Here is a 21,224-nt window from a genome sequence, read left to right as displayed (position 1 = left end):
GGTTAGGATAAGGTTTATAGAAGTCTTACCTGCTAACGCTGCAGGTCAACGAGACAGAGAGAAATAGATATACACCTAATTTTGTTCTAGAAAATTATGAAATTTTACCACGATAAATAACACAATTAGGGAAATATAGCTATCTACAATGTAAACTCAACCTCCACCGACAAAATAATGTATGAGTTGTTAGCATAAGGTTCGTTCGATCCCTGGTCACTAGTAGCAGAATAATTATATTTTTAATTAAATGTTGCGTTGAAAGCTGTCTGTCACATACAAGACTAATTGTACTGATTTCGCTTCGTACGTTCTAAAACACAGGCGCTATGCAAAGACATATTCTGTACGGAACAACTTACTTATTATACCACGACTGTCTATGACAAACTCAGTAGAAATCTTCTAAGAAGCACACTGACTGGGCAACTCCAATAGCCAATGAGAAACGAAGACTTTCCGAATAGTAATCTATGTGAATCCATACCTTCGTTGTTTGACGACATCGTCAGTTCCCGAATAGCTATTCAGAATGGGGTTTATATTAGTTCGTCCAAATAATGGTGCATTTAAATTCGTCACAATCCAGTTTAGTGATCTTCTTTCAACACTTTCTGATGCATAAGCTGGGTGGTCCGTCTGACAGGCTTGTAAAGGTGTTGTAGGATAGTTGACGCTGAGAACTTTTAAGAAAAAATTGATACTGTGCGCCGTTTTAGAGTTAATTAGCATTGATTATAGCGAGTCAGGCCGTCATGCAAGTTTAAGTGGTCCGCCAGAGACGGTGTCGACAAACGTGTTCTTCGTTTGGCTTTCTACAACCAAAGAAAAGAGAGACTCAGAAGCTCAGCAAGGTCGAGCGCTCTCTTCTAATCTCTGGGAACACTGACACTAACTGTATCTGTTCAGTTGAAGAAGAGTGGGCACCTCTGAAATGGGCGCTCACTAAATTTTGTCAGACTAACGAAGGTACAACTAAGATAACTGTGAAGATGACCAATTACGTCAAATGGTCGACGAAAGAATGTAGTTCATAAATGTTCAGATAAAGACAGGAATATAACAGAATGGGTCAGCTAGGACTTAAATGAACAGGAAGTGAGGGGAAGTCAAGGCGAAACAGGTGCATGAAAAATGTGAAAACATGGAAAAGAAATTGTCGTCCGAACCACTGTTGCTCCATACAGAAAAGTCAAAGCAATAACCACAGAAATCAATGTGAGACGTAATACGAATTTATGTTTTCGGAGAGTACGACGGAGTTTGGCGTTAACAGGCTATGATAGCAGATGACCGACGCGTGTGCCTTTGCTAACAGCACGACGTCGGCTGCAGCAACTCTCATGCACTCATGACGATATCGGCTGGGTAAGACCTTATGGCAGGGTTCAAGTGTAGCACCGACCCTACGAAACCATGGTCCCAAGTTGGGAACACGTCACTGTGCAAGCTAGTGGTGGCTCCATAACGATTCGGACTGTGTTTACATTCGGACTGTGTTTACATGCGATTGACTGTGTCCTCTGGTCCTACTGCACCGGCCATTGTCTGGAAATATTTATGTTCAGCTACTTGGAAACCATCTGTAGCCACTGTCGAATATCATGTTCCCAAACAGCTTTGGAATTTATATGGATGACCATGTGCCATGTCACCTGGCTATGATTGTTCGCGATTGGTTTGAAGAACATTCTGGACACTTCGAGCAAATTATTTGGCAACCCAGATCCCCCGTCCGCCCGACATGAATCCAATCGAACATTAACAGAACTTAATCGAGAAGGCAGTCCGTGTACAAAATCCTGCACTCGTAAAACATCCGCAATTATGGATGGCTGCAGAGGCAGCATGATTCAATATTGGTGGAGGGGGCTTCCAACGACACGGTCAGTCCATGTCACGACGAGTTGCTGCTGTAAGCCGGACAGAACAGGTCCGATTTGATATCAGAACGTACCCTATGACTTTCGTCACCTCCGAGGGACACGATTTATAAAAAACATCTTTCAAATTGAAGTTCTGATGTAATTTATGTTCCTGAGAACTGCATAATCAACTTCCGTAATAATTTGACGTTTTGGAGAATACCACACCACCATGACTCAATTACGAAGATGATTTTCTTTACAACATAAGTTAAATAAATTTTCGCGCCACATCCATGTAGGTGTTAAAAAGCTAGTTCCTAAAGCGCCATTTTTGAAAAATAGGCTGTACGTAATACGCTGTCAGAGTATTTTAAATATTCCTGATTAGAATACTTGAACATTAAATCTTATTCCCATTTTTTGCTTCATTTATTTCCGTTTTTTGTTTTACAATGTTAGTTTAAGTTTCAAATTAATGTTTCTTTCGTTTTTGTTTGTTTGTCAGTCCAAAAATATCTATTTCGTTACTTTAAAATAATGGATAGGATATTATTAAGATACAAAATCTTTACAACAATGATTATCTGTGAAGAAATGGTTCAAATATAGTGCTCTCTTATACCATGAACCATAAAATGAGGGTAATATCTTCACATAAGAATCACAACAGACAACATAAAATAACCAGAATTCTCAAAAAATGGTGCAGATCTTGTAAATACCCTCATTTGGAAGAGACATACTTCATTACATTGTAACATTTCGATTTGAAACCTTCTCATAAAATTCTCCCATAATGAAAACTGAAAAGTCCAACGGCTGTAACTGTGCTGCGGAGCCCTTTGGTATCACTAGATCTGCGGTGTTCCTTGTCCTCAGGTACGACTCTCGACAGTTTTTTTTACTGACCACCATCATTCTCATTAGGTGGTACCTACCCCATTCTGTGGCATATAGTACTCAGGCCTACTGGATGAGTGCCCTGCCAAGCGAGTGCAATTACATGAGAAATATTTTCATGATTTACCATACCCGCTGCAACTATGCTTGGAATATGAGCCCTAACGCCTATCAGTTAAGCTGTAATTTATTTTCGTCCTTAATTCTTAACGCAACGGAATGGATAACGCATCTGACTAATCGCTAGTCGACGTTTCTGATTGGCTCACCACACTGGCAAGACTACATTTCCTTTCTGTGGTATATGTTTCAATCAAAGCTTGGACGTCCCAGCAATAAAATGAAGGTTATGTTAAAATACCTCAACAAAATGACTACCCACAACTCAATAATCAAGACCACTATTTTGTTTCATATATCTCCTCTTTTATTACAATAAACTCTTTCACGCTAATGTTGATACATTTATTTAAGTTACACTTAAACACAGTTGTTAAACAAGGGACTCTTTACCCAATGGGCGTGACATAAAATAAGCATCTTACTATTCTGTGGTCTCGTAATGCTTCTGTTTATTGCTACTGTGCACTTTCGGGATTGGTAAGGACGCTTTCGCTATTTCATTCTCTTCCACACTCTCTTCACCTCATTCATTAGCAACATAACGAGTTTACTGAGTTTCGTGCTGTACCACGAAAAATTATGCTTGAGCCCACCATATCTGAAACTAATTCGCTACTGTCTCATGCTAATCACATAGATTAAATATACAAAATTAATCACACTGGCAGTATAAAACACGCCTCAAAAACAAGATGACTGTTTATCCACTCGTTCTGCTTTCCCCCATCAAACAATAGTCATCCCGTATTCACACGTTACTGACCTAGGTAATAGTTTTCCTACCACAGACTCTGGGGTCCGGCCGCAGTGGCCGAGCCGTTCTAGGCACTTATGTTCGGAACCGCGCGGCTGCTACTGTCGCAAGTTCGAATCCTGCCTCGGGCATGGTTGTGTGTGATATCCCTAGGTTAGTTAGGCTCTGAGCACTATGGGACTTAACATCTATGGTCATCAGTCCCATAGAACTTAGAACTACTTAAACCTAACTAACTTAAGGACATCACACAACTCCCAGTCATCACGAGGAAGAGAAAATCCCTGACCCCGCCGGGAATCGAACACGGGAACCCGGGCGCGGGAGGTTGGTTAGGTCCAAGCACTTCTATGTTCTAAGGGACTGATGACCTCATATGTTAAATCCCACAGTGCTCAGAGCCATTTGAACCATCTGAACAAACCCTGGAGGATTTTTTCACATATTCCTGTGGAATGGAACCCACATGGTGTTGCTGGGTAGATGGCTGACTCACCATAATTCACTCTTAACGTATCGGAATATAAAGCTGGCGTCACACGAATGTATCTCACAATGGAAGTATTGGTATCTTCTTTATCTCAGACACAAATACTCACCTGAATGCTGGGACAAGCACTTCTAAATTTTTTTATTGTCGCATAGTCAGTTTGAGACTCGCAGTGTGCTCACCACGTGGAAGTGCTTATCTTTAATTCATGTTCTGCGCTAGGAAATCTTAATTAGTTTCGACTTACATTTACACACACGAGTATTTCATCTTAATACAATCACAAGCTAGCATTTCGTCTTGTAATTATAACACGTGGTTTCTTTGTCACTTCCGAAGAATCCTATGTTCTCTATGATTTTTTTTGCCTGCCTATCTTTTTCCGAACAATTTACATAAACCACCCACACAAAGTTCCTGAAAAGAGACATTATTAGTTTATCTACTCTTAAATACTGCACATGCTTAACATTTAAACTTTAATTTGTTTTTCTGGAGCACACACAGAGCACGTCTTCACACCTCAGGAACCAGTGACAGAGTGCTGAAACATGGCTGTTCATCAAGTCATCCCGCACTTCCGCAGAAGTGAGGGAGGACCTTGCCACCGTACTGGTCAGCCGTCAGCCACATTCCAGGCCCCTAGTGCTCCGGTATACTTCCTCTCTTTGGTTCGGTCTAAGGTGACCAGAGAACAAAGATAATTATAGAACCTACTTTCACTATATGTGGTCAACAGACGACCAGCCATTCATTTAATTCACAAACATTACCAAACTGGATTGAGGAATCTATTCTAAGGATGTACACATCTGTATAATTAATCATACAAATTGCCCTTCTTTCCTACATTGGTATGCGGCTTCGGTTCATTAAGTGAAATTGAGTTAGTATACAGGGTTATTACAAATGATTGTAGCGATTTCACAGTTCTTCAATAACTTTATTGTTTGAGATATTTTCTCAATGCTTTGCACAATCATACAAAAACTCAAAAAGTTTTTTTTTGTTAATCACAAATGTTCGATATGTGCACCTTTAGTGATTCAGCAGACATCAAGCCGATAATCAGGTTCCTCCCACACTCAGCGCAACATGTCCCCATCAATGACTTCGAAAGCCTCGTTGATGCGAGCTCGCAGTTCTGGCACGTTTCTTGGTAGAGGAGGTTTAAACACTGAATCTTTCACATAAACCCACAGAAAGAAATCGCATGGAGTTAAGTCGGGAGAGTGTGTAGGCCATGACATGAATTGCTGATCATGATCTCCACAACGACCGATCAATCGGTTTTCCAGTCTCCCGTTTAAGAAATGCCGAACATCATAATGGAAGTGCAGTGGAGCACCATCCTGTTGAAAGATGAAGGCGGCACTGTCGGTCTCCAGTTGTGGCATGAGCCAATTTTTTAGCATATCCAGATATACGTGTCCTGTAACGTTTTTTTCGCAGAAGAAAAAGGGTCTGTAAACTTTAAACCGTGAGATTGCACAAAACACGTTAACTTTTGGTGAATTGCGAATTTGCTGCATGAATGCGTGAGGATTCTCTACCGCCCAGATTCTCACATTGTGTCTGTTCACTTTACCATTAAGAAAAAATGTTGCTTCATCACTGAAAACAAGTTTCGCACTGAACGCATCCTCTTCCATGAGCTGTTGCAACCGCTCCGAAAATTCAAAGCGTTTGACATTGGCATCGGGTGTCAGGGTTTGTAGCAACTGTAAACGGTAAGGCTTCTGCTTTAGCCTTTTCCGTAAGATTTTCCAAACCGTCGGCTGTGGTACGTTTAGCTCGCTGCTTGCTTCATTCTTCGACTTCCGCGGGCTACGCGTGAAACTTGCCCGCACGCGTTCAACCGTTTCTTCGCTCACTGCAGGCCGACCCGTTGATTTCCCCTCACAGAGGCATGCAGAAGCTTTAAACTGCGCGTACCATCGCCGAATGGAGTTAGCAGTTGATGGTTCTTTGTTGAATTTCGTCCTGAAGTGTCGTTGCACTGTTATGACTGACTGATGTGAGTGCATTTCAAGCGCGACATACGTTTTCTTGGCTCCTGTCGCCATTTTGTCTCACTGTGCTCTCGAGCGCTCTGGCGGCGGAAACCTGAAGTGCGACTTAAGCCGAACAAAACTTTATGAGTTTTTCTACATATCTGTAGTGTGTCGTGACCCTATGTCAATGAATGGAGCTACAGTGAATTTATGAAATCGCTTCAATCATTTGTAATAGCCCTGTACATAAAACGCTGTTCTGACAATATCAACGAAATATGTTGTACATCTTTTCTATGTCGGGCCGTACTGTACCCTTGCACCATATTTTTAACTTAAACTATTGGAGCGTTTTGACCAAGACTTCGAACATTTCTTTTTGAATCCTCAGATTTTTTCTGATGGCTTCAAAAACTGTTAAACTAGCATCTGACCATATCAAAAGATACTTTATAGTTTTCTTTTCCGATTGCGGGAGAAAAATCTTTATTAATATAGCGTTCTTGGGGCCGTCAGAGTGAAAGAACCGTCTTCAGGGTTATATCTGAGGACAAGGATATCGTTCATCTGGCGATCAAAATAGACTAGCACAGCCATTGGACGCGTTTGGCATTCGATGCTGGGAAAACGTTCTGAGGAGATATTCAGTTCTAGCGCTTCTGAATGGCTGACATGTCAATCTCCACTTGAGGAACAATATAATCAAGCTGCAGTTAATAGTATACAGGATGGTCCATTAATAATGACCGGGCCAAATATCTCACGAAATAAGTATCAATTGAAAACATTACAAAGAACGAAACTCGTCTAGCTTGAAGGGGGAAACCAGATGGCGGTATGGTTGGCCGGATAGATGGCGCTGCCAAGGGTGAAACGGATATCAACTGCGTTTTTTTAATAGGAAAGCTCATTTTTATAACATATTCGTGTTGTACGTAAAAAAATATGAATGTTTTAGTTCTACCACATTTTTCGCTTTGTGATAGATGGCGCTGTAATAGTCACAAACGTTTAAGTACGTGGTATCACGTAACATTCCGCCAGTGCGGACGGTATTTTCTTCGTGATACATTACCCGTGTTAAAATGGATCATTTACCAATTGCGTTAAAGGTCGATAGCGTGTTGGTGTATGGCTTTTGCGATCAAAATGGCCAACGGACGTGTGCTATGTATGCTGCTCGCTATCCTGGACTACATCATCCAAGTGTCCGTCCGTTCACTGGAGAGTTACGATATTTAAGTAAACACGAAGTGTTCAGCCACATGCGAAACGTCAACCACGACCTTCAAAAATGATTATGCCCAAGTAGGTGTTTTAGCTGCTGTCGCGGCTAATCCGCACATCAGTAGCAGACAAATTGCGCGAGAACTGACAAACTAAAAAACGTCGCTGTTGAGAATGCTACATCAACATCGATTGCACCCGTACCATATTTCTATGCACAAGAAATAGCGTGGCGACGACTTTGAACGTAATGTACAGTTCTGCCACTGGGCACGCATTCTATTTAGCGACGAAGCGTCATTCAGCAACAGCGGTAACGTAAACCGGCATAATATGCGCTACTAGGCAACGGAAAATCCACGTTGGCTGCGACAAGTGGAACATCCGCGACCTAGGCAGGTTAATGTATGGTGCGGCATTATGTGAGGAAAGATAATTGCCTCCCATTTTATCGATGGCAATCTAAATGGTGCGATGTATGCTGATTTCCTACGTAAAGTTCTACCGATGTTACTACAAGACGTTTCATGCATGACAGAACGGCGATGTACTTCCAACATGATGTATGTCCCGCACATAGCTCGCGTGCAGTTGAAGCGGTATTTAAGGATATCTGCTATCGTGAACCACCGACAACGCCTTACAAAATGCGTCAGCGCATTGTCAATGCATTTGCGAACATTACAGAAGGCGAACTACTCGCTGTTGATAGGAATGTCGTTACACGTATTGCCGAATGTATTGCGGTTGATGGATATCATTTTTATCATTTATTCCATTAATGTGGTATTTACAGGTAACCGCGCTGTAACAGCATGCGTTCTCAGAAATGGTAAGTTCACAAAGATACATGTATCACATTGGAACAACCGAAGTAAAATGTACAAACTTACCTACTTTTTAATTTAGAAAACCTACCTCTTACCAACTGTTCGTCTAAAATTGTGAGCCATATGTTTGTGACTATTACAGCGCCATCTATCACAAAGCGAAAAAAGTGGTTCAACTAAAAAGTTAATATTTCTTTGCGTGCTACACGAATATGTAATAAAAAATTGGGGTTCCTATTTAAAAAAAAACCTAGTTGATATCCGTTTGAACTATGTCAGCGCCAACTGGCGGGCTAACCATAGCGCCATCTGAATTCCCCTTCAAGGTAGACAAGTTTCGTCCTTCGTAGTTTTTTTTCACGCTTATTTCATGAGATATTTGGCCCGGTCATGATCAATGGACCACCCTGTATAATCAGTTCTCCTCACCAAGGTTTCCCATTGCCATGAAGTGGGCCTCGTACATTTGAGGACATTGAGGGCGTCACTCGCCACTATTTCACAATTCTACTGAATTTTGATGTAAAGAACTTTAGTTCATTTTACGTGCATGGTGTAAAAAAGTCTTATATTTTAGGCATTTTTTTTTTACAAATAATCGTTACTCTGATGATTCTGTATAATAATAATGTTCTCAATTACTAAATTATACATTAGTGTAAAGCTGCATACTTAAATAAAGAAAATATTTTAAAACGTACATTAACATTAAGGAAAACAAATTAGTAGAATAATAATTAATATTTAGATATTATAATTAGACATGTTGAAAATACTTTGAGAGCATGATGTGTACAGATTTTCTGCCGAACATGGTATATCAGAAACCATGGATGTATGTAGCGACAAAGTTTCTGGAATTTCTGATGTATAAAAATCATTTTTCAGTGTTAACTAATCATGGTGTGGTACTTGTAAAATTTCAGATTATTGGACAAGTTGATTTTACAGCATTGAGGAACATTAAGCACACTTTAACTTTTGCGCGACATATTTTTTGTACATAATTGTTTCAAAGATTTTCCCTCTGAACGTAACATACAAAATTACACTTTGGGGTGTGTTTTACCCCTAGAACCTTAATTTGGCGAAAGCGAAAAAGGTCCAATGCATTATTTTGACCCCTGTAAATACTCGCCAAGTTTAATCTAAATCGTTTATTCACACCTGGGAATGTTCCCTGGTAGTGTCTTGGAAGTTTGGGCGAATGACGTTATGCTCTTCTGCTCCAACACCGATGGCAATCGTATCACACGACTTTTGCAACTCTTGACAGCTCTGGCGTTACTTTGCATTTTGTGTCTGACATTTCTCTGATTGGGTAGTATTGCCTGTTTCACTCTTGTCAAGGTAATTTCACGGAAACATAGGTAATTGGGGCTACAGACCGAAAAAAGCGTAATTACATTCTGTCGTTGTAACGAGAGAGCACAGACTACATATCCCCTGTACCGAGATACTCAGACATATCCCCGAACAACTTCCACCATGGAGATGAAAGTCTCTGAAACAGAAAATTAAACGATGCCATGCTGTCTCTAGTGTCTACAGGAACGAAATCGTACAGATAAAAGTGTAGCCAATTAGAGAGATTTCTGACTAAATGGAGGAACAAGGCCGTTGTTGAGATGGCTGTGCTCTACGCAGACACGGCCAGGAGAAGCTACACTTTCGAAGTACTGTGCCTGCCATTGGTAGCGAGATTAGATTTCCGAGTGTGCTCCATGCCTCGGCAGAGGAAATACAAATTGGAGACGTAAACGGTGCAAATCCTGCCATCTAGCATTATTTGCCTCAGGCAGGTCAGCTTAATTGATGGAGCCGGCTGGAGCATGCCCAGTCGCGGCTTCCAGAACTCGTGTATCGGCTGAAGAGCATCGAGGAACATCTACACATACAAGCGTCTAAACGTGACAAGCTGAACGTATAGAGGGAGACTGCAGCATTCAGCATGTGATGCAACGAAAGCGACATCATGACATCTAGGTGTGATTGATTAAAATTTCAGAGTAGCCAAGAAGACATAATTTTTCTATAGTGTCAAAATTAAGAATAAAGAAACCACGCGTACATCTGAATTTTTCACAAACAGGTTCTTATATTAGTGAGGAAAGAGCAAATCTGAGGTCTGCGGCCTGGGCATTTTATTGTGTATTCTCAGTAAAAAAAGAAAGGAACAAAGCTTTTGGGATTTGACGATTAGGAAACGGCGTCAGTCAATGTGAAACGGTGCAAAGCCTTTGAAATTCTGAGAAAAGTACGTATAAACATTTGTTCGTACATTAACTATTAATTTTTCTATAGTTCCAAAATTAACAATAAAGAAAGCATCCGTACGCCGAATTTTTGCACGAACAGGTTCATTAGCCATAATTATATTACTGAGGAAAGAGCAAATCGTAGGTCTGCGGATCTGCGGCGAGTATTTTTTTGTGTATTCCCAGTAAAAAAGAAAGGAAAAAAAGCTTTTAGTATTTGACGGTTAGGAAAAGGCGTCAGACAATGTGAAAGGATGCAACGCCTTTGACATTCTGAGAAAAGTACGTATAAACTAAGTAGGTGGTACTGTTTAAAGTCAAGTCATTGTTTAACATTATTAGCAAAGGACTCGAAAAGTTCTTGAAATTATTGCATGATACTCTATTAAACATTTGTTCGGGCATTAACTATAAATTTTTAATATATTCATTAGCTAAATATATATAATATACAAAGTGGAAACACAGTTAGGTAGAGTGTTGAAAAGTGCTTAAGGAATTTGCTTCAAATTTTTTCACGACGTTTTCGTAAGTATTCATACTGACACAAGCTATACACTTCTTTAAACCACTCCGAAATATTTTTTGTGAAAACAGACTGCGAGGTAGAAAGTGCTGGGCTGTGAATATGTGGACTTTACCCTTTTCACAGCTGTAACTACGATACCAGGGCAGTTAAACGATTACACTAATGGTTTCTACGAAATATATTTCCTCGTTTTATGTTCAATTGTATGCAAGAATTGTATACGCAGCAACGTCGGATACTCTTTTGTTAATCACAGCTGGTTTTAACAGAAAGTAGCAAAGTGATTTCTGCAGCTTTTGACTATGATACCATATCCAATGCATATCCAATTCCGAGACATACTTAGCAGTTCCGAAGTACTGAAGGTTCACTGGTATGCAATACCTTCAAAAGCCACGATGAAACAATGCTTATTCAAAAATAAGAGAGACGTCCAGGAATTGAAAAAGGCATGAGCTACGGATACAGTCTTTCTCCTCTACCATTCAATCTGTACACCGATGGAGAGATGGTGGAAATAAAGACAAATTCGAGAGCGGAATTTGAATTCAGAGTGAAACGATATGAAGAGTAAAAGCTAATGTAAACAATGTTATCTAATGTGATTTCCAGTTTACTGAGAACAGATAAGTCGTTAAGGAGTAATCAATTACGGAGTAATCAATTTGTTATTACGAGGCATCAGAGATAAGATAACTGGTGAACTTAACGCCAAAATTAAGGCTCTGTAGTAGACGACGCAGAGATATCTACTATCGTGGAAGAAAAGTAACACATTTCGAAAGAGCACGTAGGGCTTCAGCAGTAGACTCGCACACGTTAATACGGCATCCGTCGCTGAAAGAAGTTTATTAGTGTCAAACATAGGCCATTATTTGAGGAAGAAATGTGTGAGAATGACGTCTGAAAGAAAACACCGTACTGAAATGTAACATTTACCGTGTAAAAAACGGAAAAGAAGAGAATAATTGCATTTGAGATCTTGTTGTTGTTGTGGTCTTCAGTTTCGAGACTGGTTTGATGCAGCTCTCCATGCTACTCTCTCCTGTGCAATCTTCTTCATCTCCCAGTACCTACTGCAACCTACATCCTTCTGAATCTGCTTAGTGTATTCATCTCTTGGTCTCCCTCTACGATCTTTACCCTCCACGCTGCCCTCCAATACTAAATTGGTGATCCCTTGGTGCCTCAGAACATGCCCTACCAACAGATCCCTTCCTCTTGTCAAACTGTGCCACAAACTCCTCTTCTCCCCAATCCTATTCAATACTTCCTCATTAGTTACGTGATCTACCCATCTAATTTTCAGCATTCTTCTGTAGCACCACATTTCGAAAGCTTCAATTCTCTTCTTGTCTAAACTATTTATCGTCCATGTTTCACTTCCATACATGGCTACACTACATACAAATACTAACAGAAATGACTACCTGACACTTAAATCTGTACTCGATGTTAACAAATTTCTCTTCTTTAGAAGCGCTTTCCTTGCCATTGCCAGTCTACATTTTATATCCTCTCTACTTCGACCATCATCAGTTATTTTGCTCCCCAAATAGCAAAACTCCTTTACTACTTTAAGTGTCTCATTTCATACGACTTAATTCGACTACATTCCATTATCCTCGTTTTGCTTTTGTTGATGTTCATCTTATATACCCCTCTCAAGACACTGTCCATTCCATTCAACTGCTCTTCCAAATCCCTTGCTGTCTCTGACAGAATTACAATGTCATCGGCGAACCTCAAACTTTTTATTTCCTCTCCATGGACTTTAATACCTACTCCGAATTTTTCTTTTGTTTCCTTCACTTCTTGCTCAATATACAGATTGAATAACATAGTGGAGAGGCTACAACCCTGTCTTACTCCCCTCCCACCCACTGCTTCCCTTTCATGTTCCTCGACTCTTATTATAACTGCCATCTGGCTTCTGTACAAATTGTAAATAGCCTTTCGCTCCCTGTATTTTACCCATGCCACCTTTAGAAATTGAAAGAGAATATTCCAGTCAACATTGTCAAAAGCTTTCTCTAAGTCTACAAATTATAGAAACGTAGGTTTACCTTTCCTCGATCTTTCTTCTAAGACAAGTCGTAAGGTCAGTATTGCCTCACGTGTTCCAGTATTTCTACGGAATCCAAACTGATCTTCCCCGAGGTCGGCTTCTACTAGTTTTTCCATTCGTCTGTAGAGAATTCGTGTTAGTATTTTGCAGTCTTTTTTTTTTCGTCATCACTCGACTGACTGGTTTGATGTGGCCCGCCACAAATTCCTCTCCTGTGCTAACCTCTGCATCTCAGAGTAGCACTTGAAACCTACGTCCTCAATTATTTGCTTGACGTATTCCAATCTCTGTTATCCTCTACAGATTTTACCCTCTAAAGTTCCCTCTATTACCATGGAAGTCATTCAATCATGTCTTAGCAGATGTCCTATCATCGTGTCCCTTCTCCTTATCAGTGTTTTCCACAGATTCCTTTCCTCTCCGATTCTGCCTAGAACCTCCTCATTCCTTACCTTCTCAGTCCACCTAATTTTCACCATTCGTCTATAGCACCACATCTCAAATGCTTCGATTCTCTTCTGTTCCGGTTTTCCCACAGTCCATGTTTGACTACCATACAATGCTGTACTCCAGACGTACATCTTCGGAAATTTCTTCCTCAAATTAAGGCCGGTATTTGATATTAGTAGACTTCTCTTGACCAGAAATGCCTTTTTTGCCATAGCGAGTCTGCTTTTGATGTCTTCCTTGCTCCGTCCGTCATTGGTTATTTTACTGCCCCGGTAGCAGAATTCCTTAACTTAATTGACTACGTGACCACCAATCCTGATGTTAAGTTTCTCGCTATTCTCATTTCTACTACTTCTCATTAACTTCATTATTCTCCGATTTACTCTCAAACCATACTGTGTACTCATTAGACTGCTCATTCCGTTCAGCAAATCATTTAATTCTTCTTCACTTTCACTCAGGATATCAATGTCATCAGCGAATCGTATCATTAAAATCCTTTCACCTTGTATTTTAATGCCACTCCTGAACCTTTCTTTTATTTCGACCATTGCTTCCTCGATGTACACATTGAAGAGTAGAGGAGAAAGGCTACAGCCTTGTCTTATACCCTTCTTAATACTAGCAATTCGTTTTTGATCGTCCACTCTTGTTATTCCCTCTTGGTGTTTGTACATATTGTATATGACCCGTCTCTCCCTATAGCTTACCCCTACTTTTTTCAGAATCTCGAACAGCTTGCACCATTTTATATTATCGAACGCTTTTTCCAGGTCGACAAATCCTATGAATGTGTCTTGATTTTTCTTTAGCCTTCCTTTCATTATTAGCCGTACCGTCAGAATTGCCTCTCTCGTGCCTTTACTTTTCCTAAGGCCAAACTGATCAACACCTAGCGCATTCTCAATTTTCTTTTCCATTCTTCTGTATATTATTCTTGTAAGCAGCTTCGATGCATGGGCTTTTAAGCTGATTGTGCGATAATTCTCGCACTTGTCAGCTCTTGCCGTCTTCGGAATTGTGTAGATGATGCTTTTCCGAAAGTAAGATGATATGTCGCCAGACTCATATATTCTACACACCAACGTGAACAGTCGTTATGTTGCCTCTTCCCCTAATGATTTTAGAAATTCTGATGGAATGTTATCTGTCCATTCTGCCTTATTTGACCGTAAGTCCTCCAAAGCTCTTTTAAATTCCGATTCTAATACTGGATCCCCTATCTCTTCTAAATCGACTCCTGTTTCTTCGTCTATCACATCAGACAAATCTTCACCCTCATAGAGGCTTTCAATGTATTCTTTCCACCTATCTGCTCTATCCTCTGCATTTAACAGTGGAATTCCCGTTGGACTATCAATGTTACCACCGTTGCTTTTAATGTCATCAAACGTTGCTTTGACTTTCCTGTATGCTGAGTCTGTCCTTCCGACAATCATATCTTTTTCGATGTCATCACATTTTGCCTGCACTTCCTATTTATTTCATTCCTCAACGACTTGTATTTCAGTATTCCTGATTTTCCCGGAACATGTTTGTACTTCCTCCTTTCATCAATCAACTGAATTATTTCTTCTGTTACCCATGGTTTCTTCGCCGTTACCTCCTTTGTGCCTATGTTTTCCTTCCCAACTTCTCTGATGGCCCATTTTAGAGATGTCCGTTCCTCTTCAACTGCGCTATTCCTTATTGTTGTATCTATAGCGTTAGGGAACTTCAAACTATCTCTTCATTCCTTAGAACTTCCGTATCCCACTTCTTGGCGTATTTTGCAGCTCTGGCTTATTAAACTGGTATTCGGTAATTTTCACATCTGTCAACACCTGCTTTCTTTGGGCTTGGAATTATTATATTCTTCTTGAAGTCTGAGGGTATTTCGCCTGTTTCATTCATCTTGCTCACTAGACGGTAGAATTTTGTCAGGACTGGCTCTCCCAAGGCCGTCAGTAGTTTCTATGGAATGTTGTCTACTCCAGGGGCCTTGTTTCCACTCAGATCTTTCAGTGCTCTGTCAAACTCTTCACGCAGTATCGTATCTCCCATTTCATCTTCATCTACATCCTCTTCCATTTCCATAATATTGTCCTCAAGTACATCGCCCTTGTATAGACCCTTCCACCTTTCTGCTTTCCCTTCTTTGATTATAACTGGGTTTCCATCTGAGTTCTTGATGTTCATACAAGTGGTTCTCTTTTTCCAAAGGTCTCTTTAATTTTCCTGTAGGCAGTATCTATCTTGCCCCTAGTGAGATGTGCCTCTATACCCTTACATTTGTCCTCTAGCCATCCCTGCTTAGCCATTTTGCACTTCCTGTCGATCTCATTTTTGAGACGTCTGTATTCTTTCTTGCCTGCTTCATTTACTGCATTTTTATATTTTCTCCTTTCATCAATTAAATTCAATATTTCTTCTGTAACCCAAGGATTTCTAGTAGCCCTTGTCTTTTTACCTACATGATCCTCTGCTGCCTTCACTACTTCATCCCTCAAAGCTACACATTCTTCTTCTACTGTATTTCTTTCCCACATTCCTGACAATTGTTCGATTAAGATCTCCCTGAAACCCTGTACAACCTCTGGTTCTTTCACTTTATCCAGATCCCATCTCCTTAAATTTCCACCTTTTTGCAGTTTCTTACGTTTTAATCTACAGGTCATAACCAATCGATTGAGGTCAGAGTCCACATCTGCTCCTGGAAATGTCTTACAATTTAAAACCTGGTTCCTAAATCTCTGTCTTACCATTATATAATCTATGTGTTACCTTTTAGTATCTCCAGGATTCTTCCATGTATACAACCTTCTTTCATGATTCTGAAACCAAGTGTTAGCTATGACTAAGTTGTGCTCTGTGCAAAATTCTACCAGGCGGCTTCCTCTTTCATTTCTTAGCCCCAATCCATATTCACCTCCTACGTTTCCTTCTCTCGCTTTTCCTACACTCGAATTCCAGCCACCCATGATTATTAAATTTTCATCTCCCTTCACTGTTGTTGTTGTTGTTGTGGTCTTCAGTCCTGAAACTGGTTTGATGCAGCTCTCCATGCTACTCTATCCTGTGCAATCTTCTTCATCTCCCAGTACCTACTGCAACCTACATCCTTCTGAATCTGCTTAGTGTATTCATCTCTTTGTCTCCCTGTACGATTTTTACCCTCCACCCTGCCCTCCAATACTAAACTGGTGATCCCCTGATGGCTCAGAACATGTCCTACCAACTGATCCCTTCTTCTGGTCAATTTGTGCCACAAACTCCTCTTCTCCCCAATCCTATTCAATACTTCCTCATTAGTTATGTAATCTACCCATCTAATTTTCAGCATTCTTCTGTAGCACCACATTTCGAAAGCTTCTATTCTCTTCTTGTCCAAACCCTTTATCGTCCTTGTTTCACATCCATACATGGCTACACTCCATACAAATACTTTCAGAAATGACTTCCTGACCTTTAATTCTATACTCGATGTTAACAAATTTCTCTTCTTCAGAAACGCTTTCCTTGCCATTGACAGTCTACATTTTGTATCCTCTCTACTTCGACCATCATCAGTTATTTTGCTCCCCAAATAGCAAAACACCTCTACTACTTCAAGTGTCTCATTTCCTAATCTAATTCCTTCAGCATCACCCGACTTAATTAGACTACTTTGCATTATCCTCGTTGTGCTTTTGTTGATGTTCATTTTATATCCGCCTTTCAAGACACTATCCATTCCGTTCAACTGCTCTTCCAAGTCGTTTGCTGTCTCTGACATAATTACGATGTCATCGGTGAACCTCATAGTTTTTATTTCTTCTCCATGGATTTTAATACCTTCTCCAAATTTTTCTTTTGTTTCCTTTACTGCTTGCTCAGTAAACAGATTGAATAACATGGGGGAGAGACTACAACCCTGTCTCATTCCCTTCCCAACCTCTGCTTCCCTTTCATGCCCCTCGACTCTTATAACTGCCATCTGGTTTCTGTACAAATTGTAAATAGCCTTTCGCTTCCTGTATTTTACCCCTGCCACCTTCAGAATTTGAAAGAGAGTATTCCAGTCAACATTGTCAAAAGCTAAGTGTACAAATGCTAGAAACGTAGGTTTACCTTTCCTTAATCTTTCTTCTAAGATAAGTCGTAGGGTCAGTATTGCCTCACGTGTTCCAACATTCCTACAGAAGCCTAACCGATCTTCCCCGAGGTCGGCTTCTACTTGTTTTTCTATTTATCTGTAAAGAATTAGTGTTAGTATTTTGCAGCTGTGACCTATTAAACTGATAGTTGAGCTGCCTGAGACTGTAATAAATGGGGCTTCAGAAAACAATTTACACATAATTATGGCAGGGCAAGTAAGTAAAAGAATAAACAAAGATGTAAGCATAATTGGTAACGGAGATAAGTAGAAATAATCTTCGCTGCTGACTAGTGCAATGCATTCTTTCGTTTTTCATGTGTTTTCTTGCGTAGTGTTTTTTTCATACTAGGAGTTTCATTTCTGCGCTTTGTGTCTTACCTGACGTTCTTCTTGCAAGACCCAGGAAACAATCCCACAACGAAGTACTGGCAGGGCCACAGATTTAAAAAAAAATTAGTCTCATTTCTTGTCTAATGAACGGTGCCACATATCCGCCTAGTTCTTCAGTACTTCCTACGTGAAATAGATATCCAAAAATAGTGAAGGGCAACGCTTGCTCTAAAATCACTTTACTCTCAGTGATTTTGGATTTAGATTGACCTTTACAATAGTAAATTATCACTTTACTCTTGATTTTAGTAATCTTAACATCATACTATTGAAAAAAGTATTTTGATGTTTCAATGCACAATCGAAGCTGCCTTCCTTTTCTTGAATTATCGAGACATCATCTGAATAAAGTAAAACGTTAGACATGTCAACTTTTAATATATTAGTACCTTCTTATGTTTGCTGCCTCCATCTTCGAGTAATGTCATTAATATAAATGTTAAATAGTGGATACGGTAGTTGTACTCCTTTATATATTTCTCTTATTGACTCACCTATATCTTTTATAAATTTCTATTGATTATATAGGCTTCTTAAAGCAATTATTAGTCTTATGGAATATAAGCAGTTTCCCACAAAAATTTTTTTCTCTCACATTTTCAAATGCTTTAACCGAATCAAAAGTTGCTATGAATTTTTGTGGGTTATGTTTTCTTCTTTCTCTGTTACGTGTTACAGAGTAATTTAACTGATTCTTACGGATCTTCCATTTCTAAATCAAACATTTAAACCAGTGTTATGAGTACTTGGAAATATTTATGAGAAAAATGGATTGAGTAAATGCCCTTTCCTACAAAACGTGCAGACGGTATTTGAGTGCGGCTTAAAAGAAAAGGAACTTATTGGACGGGAGGTACAACTGACCTTGTAAGCCAAAAGAATATCGGACATAAGTCAATATTTGAATGAATTCTAGGATCTCGCTCACCTCCAATAAACTCGTAATCTGACTTCAAAACCATATAAATGACACACCTTATAGGAAAGTTCGCAGCAATGAGCACACTCGGCTTAGTGCGTTAAACTTACCTTTTCTATTTGCAAATCTGAAACCTAAAGATACATGGTGATAAGGTTGCACTGTTCCTGTCTTGCTTTGCCATTGCATTTAGTGAGCCAGGCCAACGCGAAATAATAGTCATTATGCCACGCAACACTACAGGTCTTAGAAGATACAATGACCGTCCCTGGCGGGGAGCGAATTACTTTTTTAGATCAGTTTAATGCTTTCTACCTTCGAGCTTGAACACTGTGAAGCTCTCGATAACATATGACTAAGACGAGGACTACAGTGGAGATCTTTTCATTGATATACTGATTTATTTCCTGGCCCCGAACTTAGCAGACCGTTCGCGATGTATGCCGGGCAAGGCAAGTAGCGTGACGTCACAAGCCTCTTGTCGGGGTGCCATTTCCCGTGGACCACGTAGTAAGCCCATACACGAGGGGCATATCGACCAACTCCTCGTCAGTCAACCTATCGATACTTCAGAAAATCTATCGATAGTAATGTTTTATATCACTATTAACACACATCAAACATTGCCGGGAAACAAAATCCTAAACAGAACCGAGAAGAAACGAAAGCAAACGCGAGGGCATTACATTTGTCAACAACATGAGCTTCTAGCGAATGCAACAGGACACATGACGCATACCGTCAAATGTATTTCATTAAGCGCTGTTTTCCGTGCAGAACAGATAGAAACCTACTCGAACATAGAAACCAAACAAAATGGAACAACCATGTGGCGATTAGCCACAGAACATAAAAAGAAGTCTAATCTTCTCGAGCAGCACCAAGAAGCCATCCAACCAACAGTCGACATCAACATGCAGGCTGTTAAAAAGTAATATGGTCGAAAAGAAGAAAATCTATCTTGTACATGTGGGCACTCTAATGAATACTGCAAAATCTAAGATCCTCTCTCAGTTCCACTACTGCGAAACACATCTCTTCTATTGAAAGCCTTTTGCTATTAAGGAGAACGTACAAAATGCATTAAAGAAGCGAGGAGAGCTTCCTCTGTTATCATCCACCGTTAAAACGTGCAGTAAACACCTGATAGTGATGTTATTCACTGTTTGAGTAATTGCAGTGGATATGTTAGTTACAATAGAATCAATTGTGTCTACACAATTATGTTTGTGAAATGCGTTTATTTGTAGTTTTACCTTAGGTCTTACCTACGTAATGAAAGAATATTGTTCTACACGAGAGACGGCACGTACGATGTCTGTTATGTTGTGGCAAGTGTATGCAATTGTCGAGTTGTTGTAATCTATCTAGGCGCAGAGGTGCGGTTCCGGCCCATATGCAAAGCACACGTCCGCCAGATTTGATCCATTTCTTACTCTAGTCTGATACTTGCACTTTACTTTTCGTCAATGAGACATGCAAAACTTGTGTGTATTAACGAAAAGCAGGTGATGTGTTACGGGTGGTACACTTTCAAGCAATCAAAACTTAAAGAAATAAATCCATATCATCGTTTTTCCAACTTCATAAATATACACTAATGATAGTTAAAACTGCGACACCATGAAACTGACGTCAAAGTGGTGTAAAGTCTACTACATGCTCGTACGTGTAAATGATTGTCATTTCAACGTCACCGGACGTGTTGGTATGTGTAGCACCATTAATATTCTTTATACAAGGAAAGTTTATGAATTCTCATTCTGAAAATGGGATTTAACGTTGGTTATTTGTAAAAAGAATGTGTTAAAGCTCCTGTAAGAAGCCAATACATCTACCAGCAGCCTTAATTTGATAACAGCAGGATCACTGTCTATTAGTACTGTGGTTCATTATAAGGCGATACTGTTGATCGCGTTGGTCGGAATCCCGCGAAAAACGTTGCGTTATGGAATCGATGGATCCAGGACGGTCTCCTCAATGCCGTATATGTTCTCCAAGCCACTAGAAAGGAAAGGTTTATTCTATTCGCGTTGTTATTCAATACAGTAGTTTCGAGCACACTCTGAAAAAAGTATTGTAAAAAATGATTATATTAAGTTTGTTTTCTTTTCCACTACTGTCACAGCCCGTACTTAACTGATCTATTGCACTTCTTGGAGTAAAAGTACATTTGTACTCTCTGTATATCGGCAAGGTTATTATATGTGCCCTTTAGATTTCATTACTAGTGATTTTACAGCTTACTGTGCCATGAATGGATTATTTTACTGTAATACTGTGTCTGCAGTACATCTTACTAGCGTA

The sequence above is a fragment of the Schistocerca gregaria genome, chromosome 1 (assembly GCF_023897955.1).
Source record: "Schistocerca gregaria isolate iqSchGreg1 chromosome 1, iqSchGreg1.2, whole genome shotgun sequence".
Taxonomy (NCBI): domain Eukaryota; kingdom Metazoa; phylum Arthropoda; class Insecta; order Orthoptera; family Acrididae; genus Schistocerca; species Schistocerca gregaria.
The sequence above is the reverse complement of the archived record's forward strand: the minus strand, read 5'-3'. Positions refer to the sequence as shown.